The sequence below is a fragment of the Ursus americanus genome, chromosome 12, assembly GCF_024610735.1.
Source record: "Ursus americanus isolate L20-20 chromosome 12, mUrsAme1.1.p, whole genome shotgun sequence".
Classification (NCBI taxonomy): Eukaryota; Metazoa; Chordata; class Mammalia; order Carnivora; family Ursidae; genus Ursus; species Ursus americanus.
The window spans coordinates 58,842,263-58,855,010 of NC_142138.1; positions in this window are offsets into that span (position 1 = coordinate 58,842,263).

A 12,748-nucleotide genomic window follows, 5' to 3' on the forward strand; every position below is an offset into this window, starting at 1 on the left:
TGATTCTGCCTATGGGGAAATGTGTTCCAAGCAACATTTTAGGCTCTCATCACCAATCACTATAACTTTCCCTCCTTTTTAGGTAGAAGCGCAGGGTAGGGGTGAGCCGAAAGGAGGGTGGATTGACAATGAATGGATAAAGAAGATGTCACACAGACACAGACACACAGACACACACACAGACACACACACACACATACACAGTGGAATATTATTCAGCCCCAGAAAGAATGAAATCTTGCTATTTGCAGTAACATGAATGGATCTTGACAGCATTATGCTAAGTGAAATAAGTCAGATAGAACAAAGCAAATATCATATGATCTTTTTTATATGTGGAATACAAAAACAAAGGCAAAAACCCAAAAAAGCTGAGTTCTTAAATACAGAAAACTGATTGGTGGTTGCCAGAGGTGGGATCAGGGAATGGGAGTGCCAGGGGGTGGAGAAGAAATGGGCAAAGGGGGGGGCCTGGATGGCACAGTCGTTAAGCGTCTGCCTTCAGCTCAGGGCGTGATCCTGGCATTGTGGGATCGAGCCCCACGTCAGGCTCCTCCACTATGAGCCTGCTTCTTCCTCTCCCACTCCCCCTGCCTGTGTTCCCTCTCTCGCTGGCTGTCTCTCTCTCTGTCAAATAAATAAATAAAATCTTTAAATACATACATACATACATATTTAAAAAAAAGAAATGGGCAAAGGGGGTCAAAAGGTACAAACTTCCAGTTTTGAAATAATTAAGTCCTGGGATATAATGTACATCATGGTGACTATAGTTAATAATATTGCTTTACATATTTGAAAGTTGATAAGAGAGGAGTGCCTGCTGGCTCAGTTGGTTAAGTGTTCCGACTCTTGATTTTGGCTCAGGTCATGATCTCAGGGTTGTGAGATCAAGCCCCATGTTGGGCTCCCCAGTCAGTGGGGAGTCTGCTTGAGATTCTTCCCCTCTGCCCCTCCTCCTGCTCATGTTCTCTCTCTTTCTCCAAAATAAATAAATCTTAAAAAAAGGAAGTTGCTAAGAGAATAAATCTAAAAAAGTTCTAATCACAAGAAGAAAATTTTTTTTGTGACTTTCTATAGTGATGGATATTAACTAGTCTTATTGTGATGATCATTTAACAATACATACAAATATCAAATCATTATGTTGTAAACCTGAAACTACTATCATGTATATGTCAATTATACCTCAATTTAAAAAAAGGTTAAATAGAAAGAACAAATCTCTGCCTTTAAAGAGATCTGGAAGACTTGGTACTTATCGGATTAACTAGTTGGTGTAATACCAATTATGACCATAGTTTTTAAGAAAAATAAAATGTATTGGTCTCTAAAACTATGTAAAAAAATTATTCCAGACTTATTGACTTAAAACAATCATACTCTAAACATGTATTATCTTGGAATAAGCAAGAAAAGAAAGGAGGGCAAAGACATGGGTGTGGGGGGAGAGGGCCAAGACTTCTTGCCATGAAGACAGAAGAAGGCTAATGAGGTGACTTAGGATGGGCCCCTACACAGTCTCAGAATGGGGCTGGTCACTAGAGAGAACACATGATCAGAGGATTGAAACTTGCAGCCTTACCCACTGACCTCCAGGCAGGGAAAGGGGTGGGGGTTGCAGATTAAAGCCGTATACATACTCCTGAACAACAAGCTTTGAGGAACTTCCAGGTGGTAAACATGCCAGGAGGGTCCTGTACTCCAGTTCCACCCCTGTGAAAGGTGGAAGCTCCTGCCCTTGAGATTCTTCCAGACCTTGCCCTATGTACCTCTTCATCTGGCTGTTTATCCACGTCCTTGATAATATCTTCTATAAGAAATCAGTAAACCTAAGTGTTTCTCTGGGTCCTGTGAGCCTCTACAAAATTAACTGAATCCAAGGAGGAGGTCACAGGGACCTCTGATTTACAGCCAGTTGGTCAGAAGCACAGGTGACAATCTGGACTTGTGCTTGGCTTCTGAAGTGGGGGCAGTCTTGTGGGATTGAGCCCTAAACCTGTCGGATCTGATGCCATCTTCAAGTAGACAGTGTCAGAACTGAGTTCAGTTTATGGGACACTGAGTCAGTGTCTGCTGAGAATTGGAGAATAGCTTGGTGGTGTTAGAAAACATATCAGAGAAAGTGATTTGCCCATGTCCAGAACTGGTTAGTTGCACATCTGGGCCCAGTGCTTAATTGTTCTGATTTCAATGGTGATCAGTTCAAGCCAGTACAATTCAATTCAACAGTTATTAAGCACTTACTCTGGGTAAGGCATTGTTCTAAAATCAGAAAATGAGTGGACAGTCTCTGCCACCAACTAACTTATGATTTGGTGTCAAATACTATAGAAGAAAACAAAGCTGTAGTAGGGCAGTAATGCCCTCACCCTTGGTTGCGTATCAGAATCACCTAGGAAGCTTTAGTACTGTACTGACTCTACCACCAGAGTTGTAGGGTTAATTGCTTTGGGGTGAGGTCCAGGCATTGGTACTTTTATAATATCCCCATGTGGTTTTAATGGGCAGTCAGGGTTGAGAATCACTGTGTATGGGGAGCAGAGAAAAGCAGAGAGTTAAGGGCCATGGTGAGAGCAAGAAAAGTTCAAGGCTTTATTCAATGAGCTTGGAAGAATGTTTTGGGTTCCCATAGGTGGAACTTGGGATGGGAAAGCCTTCCCTAGCTGTGAGGAACCACATGAGCAAACCATAAAGGCAAGACACATGACACATGATCAGAGAATACCTGGCTGGTTTGTGTGGTTCTCAGAGCACCTAGGGAGAAATGGCAGATAAACAGGAAAGATGGAGTGAAGACTGCTTTGTCCAAGGACACGCAGAAAGCACTGGCAAAGCCAGAACCAGAATGTGAATCTCTTGGCTCCTAGATCACAGCAGGGAGCAAGGTCAAGGAATGAGTCCCCTGAAATCAGAACAGCAGTTCCGGGACAGGTTGAGGAAACCAAGCCACAGACTCTTCTCTGTCTGGTCAAATCCCAGTGACCCAGGGCAAGGATAGGCCGAGAACCAGAGAAAACTTTCCAGTTGTACTAGTTTGGAGGAAAAGCTCTCTGATTCTTCTGAGAATACAGTGAATCAGGAATGGTTTGCCTTCTGTGAACTGCCATCTTATATATAATGAAGTGGAGACCAGGAGTTCATTAACTTTTTCCAGGTCACATGGGTGGGAAATTTACCTGGTTTCCAAGTCACTGCCTTTCCCATTTATTTGAATTCTCCCTTGCCTTGCACTCCCAGTCTAGGTTGTGCATTGACACTCCTCCATGGAGCCTGCGCATACCTCTGTATTTTAAATCTTGTTTTATACTTACGATTCTGTTTACCTTATTTAGACTGTGAGCTCCTTGAAGGTAGGGTCACCTCTTATTCAAGTGAAATCAAAATTATATGGGGCTCCGAGATACATATTACAACGATTCATTTATTTTACAGTCACTTAATAAATGATTACCAAGGGCCAGGTACTTGAAACAGTGTAGAAAAAAGATTTAGTTGCTGTCCTCAAGAAGCTCATAGTCTATTAAAAAACCTCTGTGAAGAGTGGTCATCCAGCCTGTGTCCTCTCTCATCTTGCTCTGTTGACCTTACTGATTAATCCTCACCTACTCGGTGCACCTATAATCCAGGTATCTAATCTCTTCTTTGGCCTCGGATAAATTAAATTCTACTGTGTTGATAGGATTCGTCTGGATCAGCCCCCTGGAAATGTGATTTGTAAAGTAGACCAGAAAAAATAAACCACGGCATGGAAAGGCAATTTTTGAGGCAGACAAATGGATTTTAAATAGTAGGCATAGGGCCAGGCAGCTAGGCTGTAGGCGAGAAGAATGTCAGTCCTAAGGTTGGCAATGGTCACTGAGCACAGAGTTACTACATTTCAGAGTGCAGGTCAGTAGGCCACACAATATCAGTTATTCAGAACTTCAGGTACGTGACTATTCAGGTTAATGACAAAAGAACACCAAAACAACAAATTTTAGGTTAAACTGGTGCAATCTTAAATTAAGTCCATGAATGCTTCTGAAGCTGGAAAAGCCTGAGCAGTGTGCCTCTGTCCTTGGTGCTGAAACAGAATCATAAATTGGGGCCTTGCCCTTGAAGTGCTGGTTGTATCTGAGACGCGCCGGTGGATGGGGGGAGGTAGGAAGGTGAGGAGAGGGTGACACATGGTTCTCCACACCACTTTCATTGGGAATGGGATAGTGTGGTCAATACTAAAATGCCACAGATATGTGCCGATTTGACATAGGTGTTTGAGGGTGGCTGGGGAAGTCAGCTGCCTTTAGCTCCTCCAGGTTCCTTTATGCCTCTGACAAATGTATGTGTATCTCAAGACTGGATCTTCTTACATATACTGAAACTACAAAACTCAGGCCTGACTCTAAAGCCACGCTCTATTTTCTCTTCCTTGCACCTTGCCATTATGTTTTGACTGTGATTTACATTCAGAGGAATCAGGTTGACATGTTTATGGATCTTTCCTATCATGTAATGAATCCTATTAGGGTTAATTCATCTTATCTCAATACATAGTACATTACTGGCACTGACGGATGCCCAGTAAATTCCTTTGGAAATAAATATGAACAGTTAACACTTGATTATCTATGGAAAAGATCTAGAGAGGTCTACTGACTAGGGAGGATTCAATTTTCCTCTACACTGTCTCCTCAGTAAGAAATAATTTACAATCTTAAATCCAACTAAAACTTTACCAAACAATCAACCCCATCACTGCTTTATTGCCTAATTGAGGGCTGTGAGTGGGGTGAGAAGCCAAAGCCCAAGAAAGTTAGCCAATGGGTCTGAGATAATGGTGTTAATATTTCACATTTGTGTTTTTCTTTAAACTCTTCTAAAGTGTCATTACTTCCAACTCCAGTTGATCATCACAAAATGCATACAAGGTAGATAGCCTAAGCATCGTCATTCCTATAAATATGTAAGACTGAGGCTCAGGGACATTAAATGCCTTGGTTGGCAAAACAATGTAAGTTATAGCTGATCTTGAAAAGATGTTTGAAGTCCCTTGACCTCCAACCAGAGTTCTTTCCATTGCTTGATAGAGAGACAAGGCAAAATTAAGACAAAAACCTCAGAATCTTAGCTGCTTCACTCAGCAGCCCTCATATGTCAGTGGATGTTTCCTGATAGGAATCATCCCCTTTCAGCTGCAGGGATACTCTTCCTCCCATAGGTGCTAACAGAAAGAGCAGAATTATCTTGTGTGCCTTTATTCCGTCTTAATTTATCTAAGTAAGTCTTGCCTCCTACCTTAAAGCCAGGGCATTATATACTTTTTAACGTATTAGTTATCTGCCTTGGTCATTCTTAAATTCAAGCCAATTGCTGGCTTTCAATACTGGCCAAAAAATAAACAGATCTAATCTGTATTGAGTACCTAACACTCATTTTATTTGTTCAACATTTACTGATATTTTCCCGTTAGGTGCTCTTGATTTCTTGTAAGGAAGCTGTGAGGGGACCCAAAAATGATTAAGTCCTAAAGGGACTTACAGAATTGTTGGGAGACAAGCTATAAAGCTGTGAAATGTTGAGTAATAATATGAACAATTTAAGACAGGAATAGAAGAGCTATCACAAGGCAGAGCCTGATTGATTGCCAAATAAGTGATGCAGACAAGAATGCTATGGTTTTGAGGTATTATACATTGATTTCAGGAGATTGAATTGGATTGGGTGTAGCTCAAGGGGTAAACTGTTACAGAGAAGGCACTAACAAAAATTTTCCACCAAAATGCAATAAGGGAGATTCCCTTGACAGGCAGGCTCTGGAGAAAAGAGGTAAGAGGGAGGAAAATATGCTAGTTTATTCTGAGTCCCATGAAGTAAGAGGAAAAATTTTATGATTATGAGACAGAAGTATATTTGCAGTCTCTCCGGCATTGAGTACGAAAGATTAAGAGATACAGACATTTATTTATTAAAAAAATCTTTATTGAGTCTACTCTGTTCTCTTCTCCAGGGCCAGGGATACAATGGGGACCCCAATAGCCATGGCCCCTACTCTCTTAGAGCTTACAGAATAGACGCAGGGATCCATATAGTGCTGTGGGAGCACAAAGGAGAGACTGCCCAGCTGCCTTGAATGCTGGCTTCCTACAGGAAATGACATTTTAGTTGCGACCTAAAGTTCAGGCAGCAAATAGCTAATTAAGGGAGCTTAGGAGCATAGGAAAGATTGTTCCAAGCAGAGAAAACAGCATGCATGATGACCCAAAAGTGAAAGAGCATATGGTCTATTTTGCAAAAAAGAAGCGTAGTTTGCTGGAGCCCAGGGTTTGAGGCAAGAAGTCACAGAAGCTGAGGCTGGAGAAATAAGCAGGAGCCAGACTGCATAGGATCTTGGGCTTTGGGGATAAAAGCCAGGCCTGGGGAAGAGATGAGAAAAATACATTCTTGAAGGGTTCTATCTGGAGAATGGCATGAGATTTGCACTTCTGAAAGATCTCTCCAGATGCGATGAAGAGTAGATTGTAAGGGGCAGGGAGCCTAATGAGGAGGCTGTGAGACAGTCATTCAGGCAAGAGAGGATGGTGCTGTCCTAGAACAGTAGCCACGGGAATGAAGAGAAGTGTGTGTGTGTCTGACAGATACTTAGGGGTCAGACTCCGCAAGACTGATGATGGGTGGAATGTGGAGGGTGACAGAGGGAAGCATCAAGGATGCTCCTAGATTTCTGGCTCTTACTGTATTTTGCAGTTGCATTCTGCCTGTCACTGATTCATTGAATGAATGAACCTGGGCATGGACTCCCTACGTGGTTTATTTGGCAGGCTGATTTAAGGTGAGTGCACACCCTTCCGCCTCAACTCCCCACCCCAGCTCTCATCTCTGTATGCTATATCTTATTTCTCTCATGAGATCCTACTTAAATCCCAGGAAAACTCAAATTGGGTGTGTAAGGTGGGAAAGGGAGAGGAAGAACTAGAGGACTAAAGATGGTCATTTTATTCAACTTGCTTTTTTTGGCTTGTTTCCAGAGGACACGGTTCTTTTTCCCTGCCTTTGGTCTGAACCACAGTATGAATTCCCTTTTCTGGATGTGTTTGCTGCTCACAGTGACAAACCAGTGCTACTTGGAGAAATAAACAAGTAATCCTCTGCCTTGTGGATCGCAGGGAGGATCTGACCTTCATTCAACAGCTAATAAAACACTGTTTTGGGGCGCCTGGGTGGCTCAGTCGTTAAGCGTCTGCCTTTGGTTCAGGGCGTGATCCCGGGGTCCTGGGATTGAGCCCCGCACTGGGCTCCTCTGCTGGGAGCCTGCTTCTTCCTCTCCCACTCCCCCTGCCTGTGTTCCCTCTCTCGCTGGCTGTCTCTCTCTCTCTGTCAAATAAATAAATAAAATCTTTAAAAAAATCCCTAAACAAAAACACTGTCTTTTCCCTTTCTAAGTGTATCCAGGATCATTTCCCTAACAGATTGGAGGAGGGAACCATGGAACGCTAGAGCTGGCTCTGGGTGGGGGAATCCCCCCCCTGCTACTTAGCTGAAAAACCTGTCAGAGGCAAAACAAATATCACAGCAGAACTGTCAGTCCCCCAAGCTGACAGTGTTGCATACGCAAGAGGGAAGCCAGAGGAGGCCAGAGAGAGGTGTCCGACAGATGGCTCAGCTTCCAGGGGACAGAGAGGGCACCTGGACCCCAGCACAGGAGCCAGGGAAATTAGGTAGGTAATTAGACAGTGCTCAGCTCAGGTTCAGGTGGGTAAGAGTGGGAGGGAGCTTTGGCAGACATCTTTTTAGACAGCCCCTTCACCCTGCTCCAATTATTTTAGAAAAAGCCTGGATGGTTCCTCCAACCCTTTCCTTGCTGCATTAGAAACCAGAGGCTACAGCTTTAAGTCTGCAGTGAAAATAGCAGTACTACTGGACACATCAATTTTGTGTCTCTCAGACTGACTAACCTCCGTCCCAAGAGAGCTTCCCTCGCTCCCCGAGGTGAGGTGTGACAGAAGTGTGACAGAGACCCTTGTTTCCATCAGCTTTTCAACATATTCCCAAGGAGGTTGATCCTGCTTGGCAGGAGCTTCTTGCCGGCTGTGGTGGTGGAAGTAAGGAGGACACCCCATTCATGAGCTGCTTTTCATCTTGGTGGTACTGTTGGAAGCACGGCATCATTAGTCAGGCTGGAAATGGCTTTCAAGGATTCCTTGGCTCAAGCAGGCGATGCTCAGAGACTGCTGTAGGTGAACAGAGGACAGCCCTTAGAGGCCTTGTGTATTTTGGGAAGGCTCAAACCATCCTCTCGTGGCTGCTGTGTCCCCAGAATTGGCAAGGGGTGGGGCAGAGGCCCTCAGTATCTCCCGGGTCACTTAGTAGGTCACAAAAGTGATGGGACAAGGGTGCATCACAGCCTACACTCTGGGGTTCCACCAGGCAGTAAAGCTTCAGGAAGAAGAACAAAGGTGGTTCTCTCTTCCCCTTCGAGGCCTGTTGTGGGCTGGGAACTTAATGTTTAGAACTTTACCTTTTTCCTCATGTCAGAGACTAAGCCCAGGTCTGCGTGAGGGGAAACGCCTTACGTGGACAGAGGGAGCCTAGAGGCTCTCATTATAAAGATTTCCAAACCCTAACACTGATATTTTCAAACTTTGGTTTATATCCTGGTCATTTGGAACATTTGCTTTTAAAAGGTAGCTTTTCAGGGTTGGCTTCAGAGTCTCCGAAGCTGAATCTCCAGGTCAGAAACAGACCACCTGTACCTTTAACAAGCCCTTTGAGGGCATGGAAGCATTGTATTTAAACAGCTGTTCTCGAGAATTCTGCATTCCTCAGGCAAAGCAGAGGCCCTAGAGAGTGGGTGTGTGCCAGCACAAAGGCCTTTGAGGGCTCCAGTGGAGGCGGGTGGGAGCCTCAGGGCCAAAACGAAAGGTAGCGCCAGGCTCTGCCAGGTTAGGGCTGGAGATGCAGAGGGAACTGTCAGGCCATCTCAGCCAGCCAGGAGCACTGGCTCTGTTGGAAATGTCAGAGCTGCTCAGGAAGCCTCTCTGGAGAGCAGCTCACTCCCAAAGAATGAGATAATAATTGCATTGAAAATTCCAGAGAAGCAGAGGCTTGTAGAACACATTTGGAAATTTTAATCACTTTCTCAGAATGGCTTTGATTAACATTCTCTCTAGCCCTTCCTAGGTGCGTCCTGAGCCTCCCTCATTCCAGCTGACGGGTAATTAGAGCTCTGGCTAAGGACAGAGGTGCAGGCTGCTCAGATCGATGAACAGAACGCAGGGGAAGACACTGCAAAGACTGCACGCTGAAAGGAATGCTCCTGTTTCCCACGCAGTTCACACTCCTGGTACCTAGGACCACCCAGCGGCCTGTGCACATCACATCACTCGCACCGATGCTCCCGCTGTCCTCCCTCCTGCCCAGAATGCCCTTCTGCGCCTTCTCTGCCTGTGGACTCCCACTCTTTTCTCAAGGCTGAGTACAAACGAAACTGCTCTAGTCTCTCTGTTCCCCCTGGCAGAATTAAGCACCCCGTGCCCACCTCTATCAAGGCCACTGGGAAAAGGCTGCGTCTCTGGCAGGTGGTAGCTGCTTGATAACTATTCTCTCTTTCTTTGTCGCATTTTTAAATTTGTGTGTCTGTCTCCCCTTCAGGATAAGGAATGAGCTTGTTCTTCCTGGTATTTTTAATAACTGCAAAGCCTGGACTAGTAGGTGTTCAGTAAATGTGCATGAATGAAAACGGTAAGTATCAGTCAGAGACTGGAAGATACAAGGTGGAAAGATACGACTTGCCACGCCATCCAGAGTGTTTCTAGAATGCTGGATTTATCTAAGATTTAATCTAAGAAGCGTATGGAAGGAGCTGTTCCAATTTCAATACATAAGCCACTAAGAAAATCCTGGCTAACATATACCTAGTTCTAGTGTCATCCGATCTTAGTTGTGAATGGTAGTGCTTTATGTTGTATTAGTTTATACTTGAGACAATTCGCCTCTTCCTGCCTCAGTTTTTCCATCTGCAATGTGGGACAGAGCAAATCATGACTATAATGAGTAACCTGCCTCCCCTCCTTCTCTGATACATCTTTAGAAGAAGACAGCTGTCACTGGGGGCGGGTGTGTATAGCTCTTAGGAAAACAGAGCCATTTGTTACATGCAGCAAGAAGCATGAAGGGCAGGCTTTGAGAAGCAGGAAATGAGAGCTAAAGAGAATCAGAATATTTTTTCCCCCTCATCTTTCTCTGACACCACACTCTGCATCAACTTATCCTCCCTGCAAATAGGAGAGAACAGGATCCATTGCACTGCTAGCATATTACATACAGACAGCCTTCTACTTAAAGTGTGATCCTCACACCAACACATCTGCACCACCTGGGAATTTCTTAAAAATGCAGAGTCTCTTAAATTCCACATATGAGTGAAATCATATGCTGGAGGGGAAGTGGGTGGAGCGATGGGGTAACTGGGTGGTGGGCATTAAGGAGGGCACTTGATGGAATGAGCACTGGATATTATACGCAACTGCTGAATCATTAAATTCTACTCCTGAAACCAGTTATACACTATATGTTTTGAATTTAAACAAATTGAATTTAAATTGAATTTAAACAAAAATTTAAAAACTAAAAAATAAAATTGAATTTAAACAAAAAATTAAAAACTAAAAAATAAAATACCCTCCCCCCCCATTGCAGACTCTCGGGCCCCACCCAGATCTACTGACTCAGAATTGGAATTTTAATAAGATCCATAGGTGACTCATATGCATGTCAATTTGAGAAGCACAGACATAGAATAGTCTTTTAAAAAATTTGTGAACATGAAATGAGAAGCAGGGAAGAATAGATGCAGAGGACATTTAAAAAGATATTTTGTCTGTCAAGATATAGTGCAATGGAATGAATTTTCTCACGAAATTAACTAGAAAAGCACTGTGATGAGGTGATGTGAGAAAAGGATGAAAGCTTTTATTTAACAACAGCATTACTCCAAGAGTTGACAGAGAAGAGGAAACCATCAGTATGCGAGCCCAGACCAACGCAGTGCACCCGGCCTAGACAATGAGAGGAGCCTTAACAGACCTTGGAGGACAGCTGACAGCTCTGCTAGCCTGGCCTGTCAGATCTCCTGTGGTGTCTGTCCCCAGACCCGCGCACTCACCCACCACAGCAAGACACCCGGGAGCCAGCGCGCCAGGAGTGAGGGCGGTGGGGGAGTGGGGATCAGGACATTCTGGTTCCGTTTTACAATGAATTCTCTTGTTTTCATTTTGCTGGAGTATTAGATCGAATCGTGTCCCCCAGCACCAAAGGTTGGGGAGTCCCTCTGGGATACAAAATGCATGTGTGCGTGTGTATGCGCGCGCACGGACGCGCGCGTTCTTGTGTGTCTACACGCATGCGCGCATCTGCAGTTGCGGTACCATTTACCTATAACACAACGCACGGATCTTAAGTGTTCAGTTTGAGTTCTGACAGCTGTTAACACACACCTATGTGTTTACCAAACCAGATACACATTTCTATTACTCCAGAGAGTTTCCACATGCCCCTTTCCCGTCAATCCCCTATCTCCCCACCAACCAGAGGCAGTTTCTGATCATCATACCCACAGACGAGTTGTGCGTGTTCTTGAACTTCATAAATGAAATCATACATTATCATCAGGAAGAATGTACTCTTTTGTGCCTCACTTCTTTCACTCAGCATGTCTTTGAGAGCTGCCCATGCTACTGCATATGCCAGTAGTACCTTCCTTTTTACTGTTAAATAGTAGTCCACTGGATGAAGATAATCCAATTTGCTTATTCATTCCCCTGTCACAGTATGGCTCCTTAAAATTTTTGGCTCTTTTAAGTAAGACTGCTCTGAACATTCTTGTAGAAGCCGTCTGTGGGCATTTTTTGGTGTTTTGTTTCTTGGGGATAAACATGTAAGAGTGTAATATTTGGGTCACAGGTAGATTCACGTTTAAATTTATAAGGACAGCCAGTTGTCCAAAGTGGTTGTAACATTTTAGCTTCTCTCCTGAGCAATGCATGACAATTCTAGCCGTTTCATGTCTTCACCTCTTGAGTTGGTGTTATCAATCTTCACGATATTTATCCATTCTGGAAGATGTGAAATGGTACCTCACTGTGGTTTTAATTTATATTTCTCTGATGATTCATGATGTTGAGCACTTTTTCATATGCTTATTGGACACATATACCTCCTTCTGTGAAGTGTCTGTTCAAATCTGTTGCTTGTTTAAAAAAATCGTTATCTTTTGTTCTTGATTTGTAGGAATTCTTTATATATTTTGGATGTAAGTCCTTCGTCACACGTATGGATTGCAAATATTTTTTCCCAGTCTGTGGACTGCCTACTCATTTTCTTAGTAGTGATTCTTCTCTCCCTGATGAGCAGAAATTTTAATATTTAGGAAGTACATTGATTTTTAAAATATTTATGAAATACCATTTTCCCCCTTATACTCCTAGTGCTTTTTGGGTCCACGGTAATCTATGCCTTCCTCAAGGTATAGAACAATACACGGGTATTCTCCTATGCTTTCTTCTTGAAGTTCTATGGTTCTAGATTTTGTATTTAGGTCTATGGTCCATCCCGAGTTATGTTTGTGTAAAGCGTGAAACAGAGGGTCAGGCTTGTTTTATTCCATGTAGACATCATTGTTTCGGTACTACTTGCTGAAAATAATTTTCTTCCCCATAGAATCAACTCTGGGCTTTGGTCAAAAGTCAATTGACTCCATTTGTGTGGAACT